General features: G+C 38.0%; 1 protein-coding gene across 9 annotated transcripts in view; it reads left to right on the top strand.

The window, feature by feature from the left end:
* SATB2 (SATB homeobox 2) overlaps positions 1-18,602 on the top strand; it is a 198,631-nt gene that overhangs the window by 37,683 nt on the left and 142,346 nt on the right. The gene's annotated exons all lie outside the window — the stretch shown is intronic.

Raw genomic sequence — 18,602 nt, 5'->3', positions numbered from 1 at the left:
CGTATGTTGAAGTGATCATCGTAGGTTTGTTGGCACTGAGAGTTGCTATTATTTTCTCTAAGTCCCTACAGTGGGGTTCTCAGAGTGCGGAGGTGTCTAATCCTAACTTATCCAAACTTTAATACATGATTTATAAGATTTTGGTTTTCTAAATTTATTTCTTGCGTTGGGCCTGCAGCTTCTGCGCTTTAAAATCAGCTTTCTAATTAAGTACAAAAAATTACCAAACTTTTGTATCTTTGATAAATGCTCTGTAGATTCAGGGTAGTCCATTCAGTAAAACAAAAGCAAAAAACCAAAACGAAACAAAACAACAACAACAACAGCAACAAAAATCTCAGTGTCTTTGTGAGCGTTCATTTTATCTATTTAACTAATCATTAAAATTGCATCATGGTTTCTGCGTGTATTGTACAGGCCTGGCGAGCCCGTTGTGAGCTTGTGTTGCTTAACTCTGAAGCAAAGCCCATGGTTCTTTCATGGCAAAGAACTGAAAAAACAAATAACATAAAAACATCCCCCAAAGCTTGAAAAATAGGAAAAAAAAAGTTGACCCAATGGAATGATGATTATTGTATTTCAGCTGAAATGATTGAATTGTACAATTTATGATAATGGTTATAACCAAAGGAGAAAAATATGTTAAATTCGGGTCTTGCTTCATATATTAATTTTCTATATTACTGTTCTTACTTAACATTGGTATATGTGCCACAGATTTTGCAAATTTTTTTTATGAGTCCCTCTTCATAAAATTCCTAGGAATTGTCAGTCAGAGTCTCCATTTATTCAGATGAAAAAACGATAAGAGATTAAGAGATATATACAAAGTTACAAACATGGCGACCAAGGACATGGGATTTAATATCCAAGCTCTTGACTCTGATTCTGTGAGCAGATCATCACTGTCTAAAAAATGCTTAAGTATTTAAATTAGATTTTAATTCTACCAAGAGAGCGACCCATCTGAAACCAGGGGGCAAGAATGTTTTCCCAGGGCAGGCAGTAACCCCATGGATCACCCTGAGCCCAAGCGTGGTCTGAAACTGAGCGCTTGGCCTGTCGGGTGCCGTAATGACAGCTGAACTGTTGAGTCCATTGCTTTCAAAGCAGCGTGATAAAGGATGATTCATTTCCTTTCTCTGACGACTTTCTTGTGTAAGGGATTCAAGATTTGATCCCGAGCAAATTGCATACTGGGCACCATGGCTTTTATTTTATGCCATGTGCCTAAATGAAATAAAGGAGTCCCCCTTGCTCCCCCCCATAAACTTTTCATGCCATTTTAGGGACATTTTTTTCTGAATGTAAAGGTCATTGTGTCCCACTGCTTGCGTCCCGGTGCGCCAGCTTCCTGTTTGACAGGCCTATCCATCTCAGTTAGCACGGCTGCTCAACGCGCCGTGAGCTCACATGTGGAGCCCAGAGCACTAAGTGGCCAAGATTTGATTCTTGGCACATGCTCAGGGAGGAGGCTCGCAGGAAGTCTGCACCAGGGAGCCACACTGTTCCGTTCAGTGATGTGGACTGAGAGTTCTACCCAGCAAGGTGAGGCAGACACACGAGCAAGGGATACGGTCTCCAGCGGAGATTAAACAGCAGAAAAGTCAAAAGCAAATATTTACTTCCTCAAAGTTTTTGAAAACCATGGCTAAAAAATACTGAATATTACACTCTTAAAAAGTTGAAGCAACATTCTGAAGGTTAGCTCTAGATCACAGCCAATACCTTCTTTTGTAGGTAAACTGAGGTTTTAGCCCTAGGTCCATACTGTAATTTTAGAGGGGAAGAAATTACAGTTTGTTTAGGTTTATATTAGGCTGCTGATCTCTGTTTTGGATAAAGGGAAAAACTGGAATTGTTTATTTTGAAGTGAATGTATTAGATATATGTTGTCATTCAGACCATTAAACATGGGCAATTTGCTGCATGTTTATTATAGACCAAACAGAGTACATGGTAAGACTGGTCATCTGGGGGCACCTGGTTGAGGCCTGCCTTCGGCTCGGGTCGTGATCCCAGGGTCCTGGGATCGCCCCCCGCGTCGGGCTCTCTGCTCAGCGGGGAGCCTGTTTCCCCCGTCTCTTTCTGTACTGCCTCTCTGCCTGCTTGTGATATCTGTCTGTCAGATAAATAAATAAAATCTTTAAAAAAAAAAAAAAAGACTGGTCATCTGTGTGCTGGACAAGCAGCAGAGTGAGAGAAAGCCAGAGAAGGAGGTAGAACAAAATATGACTGCCTATTCGAAGTCCGAGTTTGTCTGGGTCTAGTTTCCTGTTTTGTTTTGATTTTGTTTGTTCATTGTTCAGGTAATTGCCCCAAGATGGGGGAGTCATTGGGTGACCTAGCAAATCCATTTGCAGCAGAGAAACTGAGCGTTTCTGAACAACTTCTTCCTATGTTGGAAAACTTGGACAGAACTAAACTGCAAGGAGATGGGGTTGCTTGAGCCAATTTTATTTATTCATTTATCTGTTTATGTATTTATTTATAAAATATTTATTTATAAAAGATTTATTTCTTTATTCTAAAGAGGGAGAGCACATGAATGGGTTCGGGGGTAGGGGCAGAGGGAGAGAGAAGGAGAGAATCCTAAGCAGGCTCTGTGCTCAGAGTGGAGCCTGACGTGGGGCTCGATCTCACGACCCTGAGATCATAACCTGAGCCGAAGTCAAGAGTCAGACACTTAACTGATTGAGCCACCCATGCACCCGAGCCTGTTTTAAAAACTGAGGTTCATGAGACATTTTTTAGTTAAATTTTGGCATGACCAGAAAAGAGTTTCAATATTGAATTGGATAGTATTCAAATTGCCTTGAAACGAGAAAATACATTAGCAATGTCATTATTTTGGATTGATACTTAGGTCCTAATGACAAAATACTGTGCATTTGTGAGTGTGGGATGGTCACTTTCTTTTTTGAGAGTCATTCCCTCCAAGTGAGTTTGAGAGACTTTATTAAGAAAGAATATTTGCTTCTAAAGGATGATAGAAGTTCCACTAAAATGGAGGTCAGGGACAGTAGCCTTTATTTGAAGCCACATATTGGGACTCAAGAGAAGATAAGGGCAAAAGATACTGTCATAAATGATGGGCATGGTGCTTCTAACTGAGCCAAACCCTCCATTTCCCAGGACACATACTATTAACTCTGTGATTCTCAGGGATGAGAGAGATCCAGGATATATCTGACCTGCTGTTTTGCATAGGCCAAAAGTGAAAAGATGCCAGGCTTTTTGCTTTTCCTGGCATAGGTAGCCTAAGAACTACTGAATAGCAAGCACATGTTATGGTAGACTTTGACTCGTGTCTCTGAATCAAAAGCCTTCCAGTTTTGGAAGAGGGGTGTTAACCTAGGGAACTACTACATAGTAACCCTCCCCACTCCCCCAAATTAAACTTGGTCATTCCCTTCTTTCTTTCCTTTTCATCCTTTCAGTTCTGCCCCGCATGGCTTTGGGTAATAGCTATGGATCTCTTGAGAGTTCTTTATCCTAAAGCTATTTATAGGTATTAACATGGATGGTGGGTTTGGGGAGGTGGCAGTGAAAGCAACGTGATTTCTCACTGTGCACATATGATTAAAATTGTAAGTGGGCATCTTATTTCTCCTCTGCTTCCTATAAATTTTAAAGTAACCTTTAGAATTTTATTTATATGTATTTATTGAGGCATAATTGACATAAATATATAACAATGATTTGATATTTGTGTATATTGTGAAATAATCACTCCAATAAGTCTAGTTAATGTCCATCACCGCACATAGTCATAGAATTTTTTTCCTTGGAAACTTTTAAGATTTACTCTCTTAGCAATTTTCAAACGTACAATACAGTGTTATTAACTGTCGTCACCACACTGTACATTATATCCCCAGGACTTACTTTTTTCATAACCAGAAGCTTGTGCCTTTTGACTCCCTCACCTGTTTTGCCCACCCTCACCCCCACCTCTGGCAGCCACCCATCTGCTGTCTTGTTTTTTTTTAGTTATTAGTATTTTTTTAAGATTCCAGTTAGAAGTGAAATCATATTATACTGTCTTTGACTTATTTCACTTGGTCTAATGCCCTGAAGGTCCATCCATGCTGTCACAAATGACAAGGTTTCTTTCTTTCTTAAGGATCCATAATTCTTGTGTGTGCATATGTGTATACCTCATTTTCTCTATCCATGCACCCACTGACGGACACATCGATGTCTTGGCTTTATGAATCATGCTGCAGTGAATGTGGCCGTTCAGATCTTTTCAAGTTCATTCGTTCGTTCTTTCTTTCTTTCTTTTTTCTCTCTCTGTTTCTCTCTTTCTCTCTCTCCCTCTTTCTTCTTCCTTCCTTCCATCCATCATTCCTTCCTTCCCTCCCTCCTTTCTCTCCCTCTTTCTCTCTCCGTGTTTTCTTTATTTGGGTAGATACCCAGAAGTGGAATTTCTGGATCATATGGTAGTTCTATTTTTAATTTTTTGGGGGAACCTCCATGCTGTTTTCTACAGTGGCTGCACCAGTTCACATTCCCACCAATAGTGCACAAGTGTTCCCTTTACTCACATCCTTGCCAAAACTTGTTATTTCTTGTGTTTTTGATATTAGCCATTCTAACAGGTGTCAGGTCATATCTCACCGTGGTGTTGGTTTGCATTTCCCTGATAAGCAGTGGTGCTGAGCCTCTTCTCATGTCCCCGTTGGCCATCTGTATGTCTCTGGAAAAATGCATGTTCACATTCTCTGCCCATTTTTTAACCAGTTTTTTTATTTTTTTTTTTTACTTTTAAGTTGCATGACTTCTTTATATATTTTGGGTATTAGCCCCTTATTAGATAAATGATTTGTAAATATTTTTTCTCATTCAGCAGGTTGCCTTTTTGTTTTGTTAGTGGTTTCCTTTGCTGTGCAGATCATTTTTAGTTTGATGTGGCCCCACTCGTTTATTTTTGTTTTTGTTGTCTTTGCTTTTGGTGTCAGATCCAAAAAACAATCTCCAAGACTTATGTCAAGGAGCTTACTACGTGTATTTTCTTCTAAGAGTTTTATGGTTTCAAGTTTTACATTCAAATCTTTAATCCATTTTGAGTTAATTTTTTTGTGTGGTGTAAGGTAGTGGTCCAGTTTCATTCTTTTGCATATAACTGTCCAGTTTTCCCGACACCATTTGTTGAAGAGACTGTGCTTTTTCCAATGTATATTTTTGGCTTCTCTCTTGTAAATTAATTAACGGTATACAAAAGGATTTAGTTCTGGTCTCTCTATTCTGTTCCACTGATCTGTATGTCTGTTTTTATGCCAATACCATACTGCTTACTATACCTTTGTACTATAGTTTGAGATCAGGAATGTGTTGTCTCCAGCTTAGTTCTTGTTTCTTAAGATTGTAAAATTTAATTTTAACCAGAAAATTTTATTTAGAAGCAAACATGCTGAGCAACAAATAAGCAAAAATTCTTTCTGGCTTGTTATTTTTGGGTTCATGAGTATATAAAAATTCTGGAAAAGAAGGTGTATTAATTGCCATTTTTTTCTTATGCTGGAATAATTAAATTTATACAGTCATTTTAAATGTTATTTTAAAAAATTGATGCAAAAGTGCATTTAGTACCATGTTATGTGAATCAAGGAGTGCCAGATTCAGTCATAATTATGTAAAATTATACATATATGCATAGAAAAAAGACAAAGGAACTCTATTCAGATGTCATCATTGTGGGTACGGGGATTATATGGTAGTGGGATTGCCTGCTTTTTCTAATCAGTAAGAATATATAAGTATGAAATTCTACTTTCTCCGTGAGTTCTCTTAATAAGTAGGAATTTGTTATTTTTACCTCATTACCCAATTTTGATAAGCAGTTCACTTATGTATCCATAAGTGTGAAAATTTGTCTATGATACACATGTATTTCTTTTGTTTTTTTTTCAGTTTAAGATGAAAAATAGAATACGTCTTTAATGAATCCCTGTGATGTATAAATAAACCAAGGGATTTCTTAAGAGTTTTAATAGTGCTATGTAATATTAATTGAGCGATTATAGTATGCCAGGCACTATTCTAAAAGATTTGTATGTACTGACTCCTTTAAATATTGCAACAGCTTTTTGAAGTAAGTCATATGTTCCCCCATTTCACAGATTAGGAAACTGAGGCAGACAAAGATGGGAATTAACTTTCCTGGGTGCACAGGGCTATGGATGGAAGAGCTGAGATCTGAAGCCCAGGGATCCAACCCCAGAGTCAGGGCTGTTCTGTGATAGCCATGATCAGTGGGAGTTTGGAGTTGGGGTAGGAGGCAATTCTTATTTAATGCTTGCTTCTCAGGTGCCTGGGTGGCTCAGTGGGTTAAGCCGCTGCCTTCGGCTCAGGTCATAATCTCAGGGTCCTGGGATCGAGCCCCCATCTTGCTCTCTGCTTGGCAGGGAGCCTGCTTCCTTTCTCTCTCTCTGCCTGCCTCTCTGCCTACTTGTGATCTCTCTCTCTGTCAAATAAGTAAATAAAATCTTTAAAAAAAAATAATAATGCTTGCTCCTTACTCTTTGACATAAGCCCTAAAAGGCAGGACTTTTAGATTGGGTGCTTACTGAGTACATAAGGATTCTATCCATCTATCTCTCTGTCTATCTATCTATCTATGAAAGAGTGTGGGAAGGGCACAGGGGGAGAGGGAGAAAGAATCCCAACCCCACCCAGTCTATGCAGGTCTAAATCTCACCATCCTGAGATCCAGATCTGAGCTGAAATCAGTCAGATGCTCAACCAACTGAGCCACCTAGGCACCCCAGGATTATATTTATTTGATAATGATTGTATATATTTGATAATGATAAATTATACATAGAGATACTTTTTCAAGGCAACTGAGACACCCTTCATTAAGAACAAACAAAAAAACCCAAATCTCCTAGAATTGTTGTCTATTGAAGACAATTCCTAAAATGAAATAGAAGGCTTATAGTAGGTTGAGTAATTCAGATATACTTGTGAAGCATGAATGATTCTTGATATGAAAATAAAGCATATCCCTCAGCAATTCTGATTTTCAAATTAATTAATTAAATAGTATTAAATGCCTACTACGTTCCTGTCATTATTCTAGGTTCTGGGGATAAGGAATTGAAAAAGAGTCTTGCTTTCATTGAGCTTACATTTGGTAGTTCAGTAACATAAGAATGGTTTAGTACATAGATTATTATTTGATTTTTGATCCTCTGAGTTCAGAAATATCGAATACTGAGGTTCAGAGAATTGAAGTACCTGTAAGATCTGTTTACAAGTTTAGTGCTAATTTATAACTAAATGTTCATTTTATTCTTAAAAAAATAATAATTACTTTTTTTAGTTTTTGGAAGTAGGTGACCAGATGGAAAATATGGATTAAATTTCCAGAATATTCTTGCTTCGCCTCATTAAAAGAAAGCTATTTATTTGCCACTGCTGTTGTCTCCATTTTCAAAATAGGCCTGTTGTTGGCTTTTTATTGGTGAAACTCTTGTGTTCTCAGTGGCCCATTTTTTTAGAACACGAGGATGGTACCTGTAGGCATTTAGTCAATGTCGAAAGACTGAACAAATGGATTGAAAGTATTATTGATTATCTTGGAGAAATATATGCAGTTCTAAAAGGTGCCAGTTTACTCTCTTCAATAATTGTCTTTGGACTCATGAAGTAGAAACTATTTTGTTCCCTTAAAACAGAGTGATGCATAGCACAGTGTTAAGTCTACAGAATTCAAAAATGTTTGTTGACAGTGAAAACAGGTATTTTTAAGGTTCATTTTTACTAAACTTTATCTATGAATTTTATTTTTTCCTTGTGTATCACTGTGAAGTTGGCTCCTATTTATGAACTAGCTATTTTTATCTGAAGTAAAATACGATTTGACTCCTTAGCGATCAGCTTCACCATTTCCAAATTATTCCAAGTCATCATCCCATGGGAAGTGCTGTTTTGGCTCCATTCATGGTGGCAAAACACTTCGAATAATAGATTTTAGACTCAAAAGAGCTACTTATTCAAAACAGACTTACCGCTTGCTGGGATCCAAGTTCTTCTGATTAAAACATAGAGGTATTTTGTCAGTGTCTATCTGGGCCTCATCTCTCTGAAGGCAGTCTGTACAGGGAGAGTGATTTCAGTCTGGAACTGGAAACAGTGGTGAGAATATATAGAATCAGACTTAAAACCAAAATAGTAAAGGATATTTTTTTAAAGGAATGGCTCAATTTATTTATTACTTATTTATTATTGTTTTGTATATTCATTCATTTATTATATGCTTTTCAGGGAACTAGCTTTTTACAGCCTACTATTGGGAAAAACTTCACAAAGAAGCTAATTTGAAGATAAATTTTATCATTAGAAATGAATATGCTTCCATTTTAGATTATTCAGTGCTTGAAATGCTCAGTTCTTCTTTTCTCTAAAATGTTTATCCTGGGAACAACAACATATACAAAATAGATTCGTGTAGTAAATATTCAAAATTTATCATGTAACATCAACGATTAGCAATTCATGACTGGTCTTGTTTCATTTTTGCCCTTACCCACACCTTACTTCTCTCTCACTGGATTATTTTAAAGTACGTCCTAAACCTCATATTTTATCCATAAATATTTTACTAAGTACCTCTTAAAGATAGAGACAACCTTAAAAATATAACCACAATACCGCATGAGTCTTAAAAAGCAGATAATTCTTTGATGTCCTGAAATATCCAATGTTCAAAAATTTCCCGTTTTATAATTTTCTTTTCTACTTTTTTTTTTTTTTCTCAAGTCAAGAACCATACAGATAGATCTATATATTGCACTTGGTTGATGTGTCTCTTTCATTCTCTTAAATTCTTAAAAATTCTTTTCTAGGGTCACCTGGGTGCCTCAGTCAGTTAAGCATCTAACTTTAAATCTCAGCTAAATTCAAGCCCTGCACTGGGCTCCATGCTGGGTATGGAGCCTACTTTAAAATAAATAAATAAATAAGAAATAAAGTTCTTTCCAAAAACTCATGTTTGCCATTTTAATACAGAATTAGTTTTGTTTTGCTGAACTTAATGAAAATCTTAACCCTATAAATGCCTACAAATATGATGATTTTAAATAAACAATTAGTAAGCTCAATCATAACCTTGTAATGGAATTCAGAAAAATTACACTTTTTTTGATGGGGCGGGGGAGGGAGGATGCTTAAAAGGCATAGGTTTCCTGGAGCCCAGAGTTTTTTGTTTTTGTTTTTGTTTTTAAATGAAAGTTTGATATTCTCCCTGTTGAAAATGTTTCAAATGATCTCTTGCTTTGTATTGCTTTCTTGGTTTCTTTCTTTGGCTCTTTCTACTCCTCCCCACCCCACTTTTCCTTCTTTAATTAAACTCTCATGTTTGGGAGACGCTCAGCAGTTTTTTCTTAATAAGGGCAATGTTGAAAAAAGGTGCATATTTAGAAATTTTAGGCCTTGGAGCAATCTTTTAACAAACAAACTGCTTTTTAAAAAATTCTGTGGCTCTCAAAAGAGAGCTAAAAAAGCTACCCAAAATTGCTGTTAACCATGTCTCAGCCCTCATTAGAGCTGGACGGGCCAAAATATAAAACAGTGGCTGTGCTGATACAAATCTCTAACAGCCCTCTGTACTCTTCCCTCCTCTACTACATAAAATTGAGTCTTCATATATGCATGTGTACATACGCTTATTCACCTGCACAGAGCAAACCCTGAAATACTACTTTTAAATGCCAAAAGAAGAATAATGCCACTTCACTTCCTTATCCAATATATATTTAAGAATGAGGGGTGCTTGGGTGGTGCAATTGGTTCAGCAACTGATTTTTTTTTTTTTAAGATTTTCTTTTTTCATTTGACAGGAAGATAGCATAAGTAGGCAGAGAGGCAGAGAGAGCGGGGGAAGCAGGCTCTCCACCCAGCAGGGAGCCCAATGCAGGGCTCCATCCCAGGACCCTGGGATCATGACTTGAGCCCAGGGCAGAGGCTTAAGTGACTGAGCCACCCACGGGCCCCTGATTCTTGGTTTCAGCTCAGGTTGTGATCTTGGGGTCGTGAAATCAAGCCACACATGGGTCTCCGTGCTAAGCGCAGTGTTCTTGACACTCTCCCTCTGCCCCTCCCCTAACATGGGCATGCACTTTCTCTCAAATAAATAAATAAGTGGTTCAGTGGGTTAAAGCCTCTGCCTTTGGCTCAGGTCATGATCCTAGGATCCTGGAATAGAACCCCGCATTGGGCTCTCTGCTCAGCGGGGAGCCTGCTTCCTCCCCTCTCTCTCTCTGCCTGCCTCTCTGCCTACTTGTGATCTCTGTCTGTCAAATAAATAAATAAAATCTTAAAAAAAAAAAAAGGATGAATATCAATATACATGTTTGTAGTTCTGTATTCCTTATATTTGCTTATATTGGCACAAATATGGGTTATTTAAAATATATGGATAATTACAGCTCACATGAAAGTCAACTGAATTATAGTCTACCTGTAAATTTGCAGAGGATGAAGACCCCATTCACCTTGACATGTAGGATGCCTAGAAGTTGAGTAGGAAATACTTGATAAAAACTGTTTAGGGCAGTGAATTTAAAAAAAAAAAAAATTTTAGTCTGATTTCACTTTACCTCCAACCTTGCAATTTCTACTTTAACGCCTATTTAAAAGAATCATATCAGTGAAGATAATTCATTAAAAACCTAGCTCATTATTTCTTCCATGATGAGAGAAGTGCTTAGCAATATTTTTAGTCAGCTGTTTGTTTGGGGCAATTGGACATGGTGGCCATTCGCTTTGGTGAATTTTTGAAAAAATATTTTAAGTTTTTATTTATTTATTTGACAGACCCAGAGAGAGAGAGCAAACACAAGCAGGGGAAGTGGGAGAGGGAGAAGCAGGCTTCCCACGGAGCAGGGCACCCATACGGGGCTTGGTCCCAGGACCCTGGGATCATAACCTGAGCTGAAGGCAGGTCTCTTTTTGGGATAGATGTGAAATGCCCATGAGCTGGAGGGGACTGATCACTGGAGTTCTATGTTTTGGCATCATGTAAAATGATCTAGGTTAAATAGATTGACCCACAGTGATATACAGCTTTTATTTAATAATTAAAGTATATCTCATTAAAAATACATAGCTTTGAGGAGTTATGAGTAGGAAACCTACAACCTAAAATTGGTGATACTGTGATACAATTTATATTGTGATTAATTTTTTATTCTATCCTTCTAAAGCATAACCGTCTTTTACCAATACATTGGTAAAAGGTTTTAAATGTAAGGTTGTCATTTACTGAAATTCCCAGGTCTTTCTGTGCCTTAAGAAGGTGTAGTATAGATTCCATTCAAGAAATTCATTTAATAAAAGCGTATTCATTGGAATACTTGTAGGAGCTACAATAGATAGTGCTATTACCTTTTGGGTAGATCATTTATATTTAAAGTTCCCCAATGATAAAACTCTCAGTCTTGGTGCTATACCTTCATATTGCAACTCTAGGAAGAGTCTATTTTGATCTTTGTGAAAGACAACAAAAAATTCTTGGCCGTAGACCATTTTGTAATATTAAAATGCTTTTTAAAAATTCCTTGTTTCCTTTTTTCTTTCTTTAAATGGATAAGGGTTCTGTCATCTAAATCTTATAATTTCAGTTAATTCTTTGTGAAACTGTGAAATTTCAGAATCATGGGTCTTTCACTTCTTATCTTAGTGCGCATTGTAATTTATACTTAGGATGGCCAGATTTTCTCAGATGCAGTCTTATTGTATTTTAAAATGATTGCGGCATTTCAACTCAGTAATTCATTCATCTGCATAGCATCAGTTAGTGGGCAGTTTATTTATTATTTATTTAGGCAGCCGGTGGGGTCCTGAGATGCCAGGGACCTCTCTTATCTACAGTGTGACTAGGGTAAGCTCAGGGGTGGTGCTTGGAGGAGGGATGAAATGCATCCTCCTGGTCGTTTGGGGGTTTCCCAGGTGCTAGAGAGATTTCACAGGATTGTGATGAGCATTTAAAACCCATCACTTTGAAACTCAGTGGGTTGTTTTTTTGGTTTTTGGTTTTCTTCCTTTATGGTTGCTTTGGAAGCTCTGGAGTGAGTGCCATTTGCTCGCTCAAAAACGGTAATTGGCAAAATTATTTGTGTGTCAATGAGAAAAAATACAGAGCTTTTCCTCTGTCTTCCTTTTTTTTTTTTTTTTTTTTTGGTTTGAGGAAATATCACCCAGGACAGAACAGCAAATTGGCACTACTGTTTTACAAGCCCCTTACTAGGGTTTGAAAAGATCGCTGCAGGCTATATGCAAATAGAGAGTGCCCGAGGTTCCTCCCAGCTTCTCCCGGCTGCACTGTCGGCAGAGAAGTGAATACGTCCGACATACCCTTTCTGTCAGCTTTGTGAATCAGAGGATGAGATGCTGGAAAACTCCTAGCACAGGCAAACCTCTGTCCTCCAAGATGTGGCCCTACAAACTCGAAAATCTCCCAGGTAGAGGTTGGCCTCCCTTCCCTGGAGCAGATTAAGAGGGCGGTCTGTTCTTGATCAAAAGCTCAGAGCGGTTTACCAACTTCAGATGGTGGTTCTTCTTGAGGAGCGGTGCTGCAGAAACAGAGCAATAAAGAACAATTTTAAATCCCTTGTTTTACTGCTGTAATACAGTGACTCCCTGTGGGGTGAGGAAAAGACTTATTTGAAAGGGGGCCTGCTTTAAACACTCTGCAATGGAAAATATATCAGAGTTATTTGGGGAAAAACCCTCTTTATTAAGATCTTTAGTCTCTCTTAATTCTCTGGTTCTCTTGCACACTGTCATGTTATTCATTGATTTCACAGATATTTTGTGCCAGACATTGTTCTGAGTGTTGGGGACACAGGAAAGAGCCAAACACAATGCCCCTGTCTTCAAGGTACTTTCCAGTAGGGGACATAAAAAAATAAGCCAGAATATGTAATAAAGTGTTAGGAAGGATCTGACATTATATTATGCTATGTTGACTTTAATCTTTCCATCTTGTCCATAAGGGAGTCTGGCAAATTTAGGCTTCTCCTTACCCAGAAAAAATTGAAGATCTCGAATGGGATTTGAGGATTAAAAATAAAATGGTGTAGGAACTTAAAAGGTGAAGTCTCAGTTTTCTGAAAATTTTACCTGTGTGGACTCTTTTATTTTTGGAGTAGGATAAATGTAATATTGTCAGAATTAGCTTATATTAAGCCATGGTTTAAGTTTTTTAAGAGAAACTATAATTTTTACCAGATAGACATGTTATGTGTATATTTAATAAAAGTGATATTATTAATTAACATTAAGCACTAATATCCAGTACTTTTTAGGTACCAGACACTGTTCTAGGTGCTACGTATGTATTCACTCATTCAATTCTTATAGTAACCCCATAAAGTACATAATATATATATTTTTAAAAGATTTTATTTATTTATTTGGCAGAGGTCACAAGTAGGCAGAGAGAGAGGAGGAAGCAGGCTCCATGCTGAGTAGAGAGCCCGATGTGGAGTTTGATCCCAGGACCCTGGGATCATGACCTGAGCTGAAGGCAGAGGCTTAACCCACTGAACCACCAGGCGCCCCTTTTTAAGATTTTATTTATTTATTTGAGAGAGGGAGAGTGCTCACAAGCTGGGGAGGAGCAGAAGCAGAGCCAGAGGTAGAAGCAGGCTCCATGCTGAGCAGGGGTCCCCATGCAAGTTTTGATCCCAGGACGTTGGGATCATGACCTGAGCCAAAGGCAGATCCATAACCGACTGAGCCACCCAGGCGCCCCAAATTCATAATCATTGTCCACATTTTACCAATGAGGAAACTGAGACACCTTGAGGTAATGAGGTAAATTTACCTCAGAGAGGGGAAAAGCTTGGCTGAGACCAAGAACTGGCTCCAGAGAATGTGTACTTAACCAGTATCCCATTCAGTGGCATTATATTAACAGTCTGTGAATTTAGTCTACAGTTCAAACTGATAGTAACTATATTTTACAAGCATGAACTAAAGATTGACATTTTGGAATTGGTAACTGAACATATCTATTTTTAAATTGAGTGGGGAGCTTGTTTTCAGTTTAAATAACAAAACTGAACTTGCTGTCTTGGGATGGCATTTTATGAGAACTTATTTTATGAGACCCCATTTTTGTATATCTAAGCTCTTTATAAACTTTCAAATAAAAAAAAAAACCCTTTTTCTGGTAGTAAACTAATGCTTGTTAGTTATAGAAAACTAAAAAATACAGAAAAAGTAGCAAGAAGACAAAGGTACCTGAGGACCGACTTCCTAGAGATAAGTGTAGATACCATTTTCAGGCGTTCCCCTTTAGTTTTGGTTCAAGGCACTCTTTTACACAGATGAGATTGTATATATGCAATACTTCCACCTGTGGTTTTTTACTGAATATGATAATGTATAATTTACATATGTCTTATTATTTTTAGTACTACAAAATAGTAAAGCTTTTGGTTTTCAAATCAAATGTGAAATACTGTCTTTCTTTTGGTTATCTAGAAGGATTTAGGCACAGTCAGTAAATTGGGAGCTATTAGGTATAGACAATATACCTAGTCCATGCTAGACAATCAGAGTGACTTATTCCAGCATTTACATGAGAATGTAGTTATCCTTTGAAAATAATTTTTTTCTTATTTTGTTCATTGCAGGTGAAAGGCCAGTTACTAAGAAAGAAATTGGCGTTGACCCGCTGCTTTCTTTTACCTTTGCCTTGTGGTAAAGAGTTGAGTTTTTGAATGTGGTAGAAGAATAAAAAATCGTTGTGTCATTCAGGAAACTTCAGTTAATTGATTTCATGTTTTGTTTTTGTAATAGTCTTGTTCTTACCCACATTTTGGTCTTTTTCCTCTTTAAAAAAACACACACACAGCATTGTGTGGGTTAGTTACTGAGTGCTTACTAGTTTTACAATGACAGTCCTGTGTTAAAGATGTCCCTTGGCCCAGGAATTAATAACTGATGACAGTTTGTCTATTTTTTGGCTTCTGGATTTTGCCATGTACAGTAGGATGGAGATTTTATGTGCGAATCATTGGGGGAAACTCTCAGGGAAGATTTTTTCCTGGGCTTGAATTGATGGAGCATAGCCCACTGTTGGAGTTAGGGAATTTGTGGAAAAATCACGAAAGCTCCCGTCCTTGCAGGAGCAGGGGGTTGTCGTCCCTTTGGTAGTTGGTTTCTAGAGGACCTTAGTCCCTGCTGGGCAGGGAAAAGAGATGAGCAGCTCTCTGGCTCCCTTCTGTATTTTATAGTTCTTTTTTTTTTTTTTTTTTTTTTAAGATTTTATTTATTTATTTGAGAGAGAGACAGTGAGAGAGAGCATGATAGGCAAGAAGGTCAGAGGGATAAACAGACTCCCCATGGAGCTGGGAGCCTGATGCAGGACTCGATCCTGGGACTCCGGGACCATGACCTGAGCCGGAGGCAGTTGCTTAACCAACTGAGCCACTCAGGCGCCCTGTATTTTATAGTTCTAAGATTGACCTAATTTCCTTTCATAGTCTTCCCTGTAGCTTAGCAGGTGTGCAAAGGTCTAGTTAGAATTCAGATCTATTTGGCCTCCTATCCTGGACCCCTTCCCAATAGTATCATTGGCCACATTCTGATTAGCTCCTTTTTATGTGCTTTTCTGGAGTCATTCAGCCCACACTGAGGTGTGTCCTCAGCATTAGGGACCGTTCTTTTCCTATGTGGTTTATGACCGTGGTCCTTGATAGAGAGAAGCTGCTTGCTTTCAATAAATATTTCCGTGGGTTTTAATAATAGTCATAGCAAGGATTGATATACCTTAGATTATCCATTGAAATGTACTCATGTGACCAAAATGCCCATTATATGAAAAAGTTTTAATTATGAAGTCAGGGTCTCATTATGATAAAAATAAGTATATGTCAGATACTCTATGTAACACATTGTTATAATTTGCTGCTGTATTTCTTTTTTACTTGTAACCCCTAATGGGTATTAAAATTCATCCACATTTGCAGTTGAAACTAATGCAATTAACATCAACAACTGCTTTTCTGTCTTACTATTAAGGGGGAATTTCCTGTTGTGACTCATGATAAGATTATAAATTTGTTTGAGTTTCTAAAGGGATATTAATTTATTCAGGTAAATTAAAAAAAAAATGGGGGAAGGGCGCCTGGCTGTCTTAGCCAGGAGAACATGTCACTCTTGATCTTGGGTCATAAGTTCGAGCCCCATGTTGGGTGTAGAGATTAGTTAAAAAAGAGTAGGCCCAACTCTGTTGTAAATCGCACACTTGTGGGGGCGGCGTGTTCTTCCAGGAGACTGAGGTGTCCCGTAGTACTTAATAAGGGATCTTGGCTACAGTGTTTTGAAATTTACTAAAATAACTAATTTGTCACCCAAACAAGGACCCACCGGTAGGACTTATTTCTCTTGTCTCTCATTGGAATGCCTCAGGATGAGTCCATAAGATATAGTCTTGTTATGTTTTCCTGGATGTTTAGTCTTTTAAAAAAAAAGTGAAGCTCATATTGTTGCTAATTATAATGCCACCAAATGCAGTGCTTACTAGGTGCCAGGCGTTGTTCTAAGTATGTTACATGCAGAAAAACTCACTTAATAGTCCCAAGCTGTGTGTGACCTAGGTACACTTCTCTCCATCTCTCAGCTGAGGGGACTGATGTACAGAGAGCTTCGCTGTTACCCCAGGGCACAGATCAAGTTAAGTGAGGGAGCCAGCATTCAAACGTGTTCAACCCAGGCATTCTGCTTCTTGAGGCAGTGGCTTAGCCACCACAGGCCTATTAGGTATTGTGATAGTGAACGCAAGTAATGCTTCTACGGGCCTGACCTAATACGACTAGACTGACTCATTAAAATGCTTGCATATCCCCCCCCCTTTTCCCTTTATTTTTTTTTTTTTTCTTCTTCTTATATTAGACTGGGAGATGAGAACTTTAAAGACATTACAAGTGCATTCTACTTAATCTGAAATATTTTGATGCTTCTGGAAAAGTGAGATGATTTAATTTCTTATATAATTGCATGAGGAATTATAAATTATGTTTTCTAAAATACCTACGACACTAAACCACAAAATGAACAGATAAAACTGATTTGTTCTCTGACAAATCAAGATATATAGCAATGTTTTCATTCCAAGTGCCGTTTGTGGGGCTGGAGCAGCTGAGTGTGCCGTAGTATGACACAGACTGTTCCCAGGCAGCACTGCCTTCACGTGGGCAGCCCGAGCTGATTTACGGCACACACTAAAGTTGTTTTTTTTTTTTTTAAATATGATGTCAGGCACAGCCCAGGTTGAACTTCTGAAGTCATGGAATGCAGATATGTCTTCTTTAATTGACCTTCTTTAGCATTAACTTACACTTCACAAATAAGTGTTTTTATTCTGTGGAGAGAATGGACCATTTTCAGGGCTCTGGGGGTGGCATTTAGAAAATTCTTTCTTAAGTGCATTTAATAGTTTCCTGGAAGGTATGTGTTGACTTCTTCTGGAGGGTAATTTATTCATAGTAAGATTGAGTAAGAATTTTTTTTTTCCTTCCACTGGACTGAAAACAGAGTGTGTTGTTGTAGGTCTCTGTGGTGGTGGAAGGCTAAAAGTCAAAATTTGGATGTTGTGAGTTTAAGCACTTCTCAAAGAACCTGTGTCCCCAAGCTGCCACAGTCATTTGTTTGTTCTGAATTTAAAAAAAGGCTTTGCAATATGTGGAACCAAAATAGTTCTGTTTGTAGTAGTAGGGATTCTGGGAAAATGAGAGTGTCATCTTCTTTGGGGGAGAGATTGATACATGCTGATTGCTGGTGGTACTGGATTTTGTTAAGCAGTGATGGATTTTCACTAAGTCTGCTGAAATCGCTCACGAGGTCCCATTTGTGATCCGTGAGAGCTGATCTGTGATGATGGGTGGGAAGGAATTGTAGTGGAGACTGTAACTTTGGGCCAGAGATAAAAACAGAATCCCAGGGGTGCCTTGGTGGCTCAGTCATTAGGTGTCTGCCTTTGGCTCAGGTCATGATTCCGGGGTCCTGGGATCAAGCCCCGCATCAGGCTCCCTGCTCAGTGGGAAGCCTGCTTCTCCCTCTCCCACTCCCCCTGCTTCTGTTTCTTCTCTCGCTGTGTCTCTGTCTGTGAAAAAGATAAATAAAATATTTAAAAAAACAAAACAAAACAACAACAACAACAAAACTTAATCCCATAAGGCACATCATGGTCAAATTTTTTTTACCAGATTCCAGCCCAGTGAGTTCAGAAAACATTTTTTGGGTTTTGTTGTTGTTGTTGTTATTCTATATAAGTGGGACTTGCATTAGAATCTTTATGTAATTTCTTTTTCTAGATGTATTTTCTATTACGTGTAACAAAAAGCGGATTGAAAATGGTTATTCAAATTAAATGTTAGAATTGATTAAACCAAATGAAACAACCAATTGTATTGTACAACATTGTGAGAATGTAGACGTAAGCCAGACCAAGATTTGGAAGTAAAAGTCACCGATGAAATTAAACAATCGTACATGAGCTTTTTTAAAAAAAGTATTTAATTCCCAGCCTAGTGAACGTAAATGGTTAAAGCATATGGACTTGCGAGTTTGTTTTCTCCCGG

Source organism: Mustela erminea, chromosome 8 (assembly GCF_009829155.1).
Source record: "Mustela erminea isolate mMusErm1 chromosome 8, mMusErm1.Pri, whole genome shotgun sequence".
NCBI lineage: Eukaryota > Metazoa > Chordata > Mammalia > Carnivora > Mustelidae > Mustela > Mustela erminea.
Note: the sequence above shows the minus strand (reverse complement) of the source record. Positions and strands in the feature narration are given on the sequence as shown.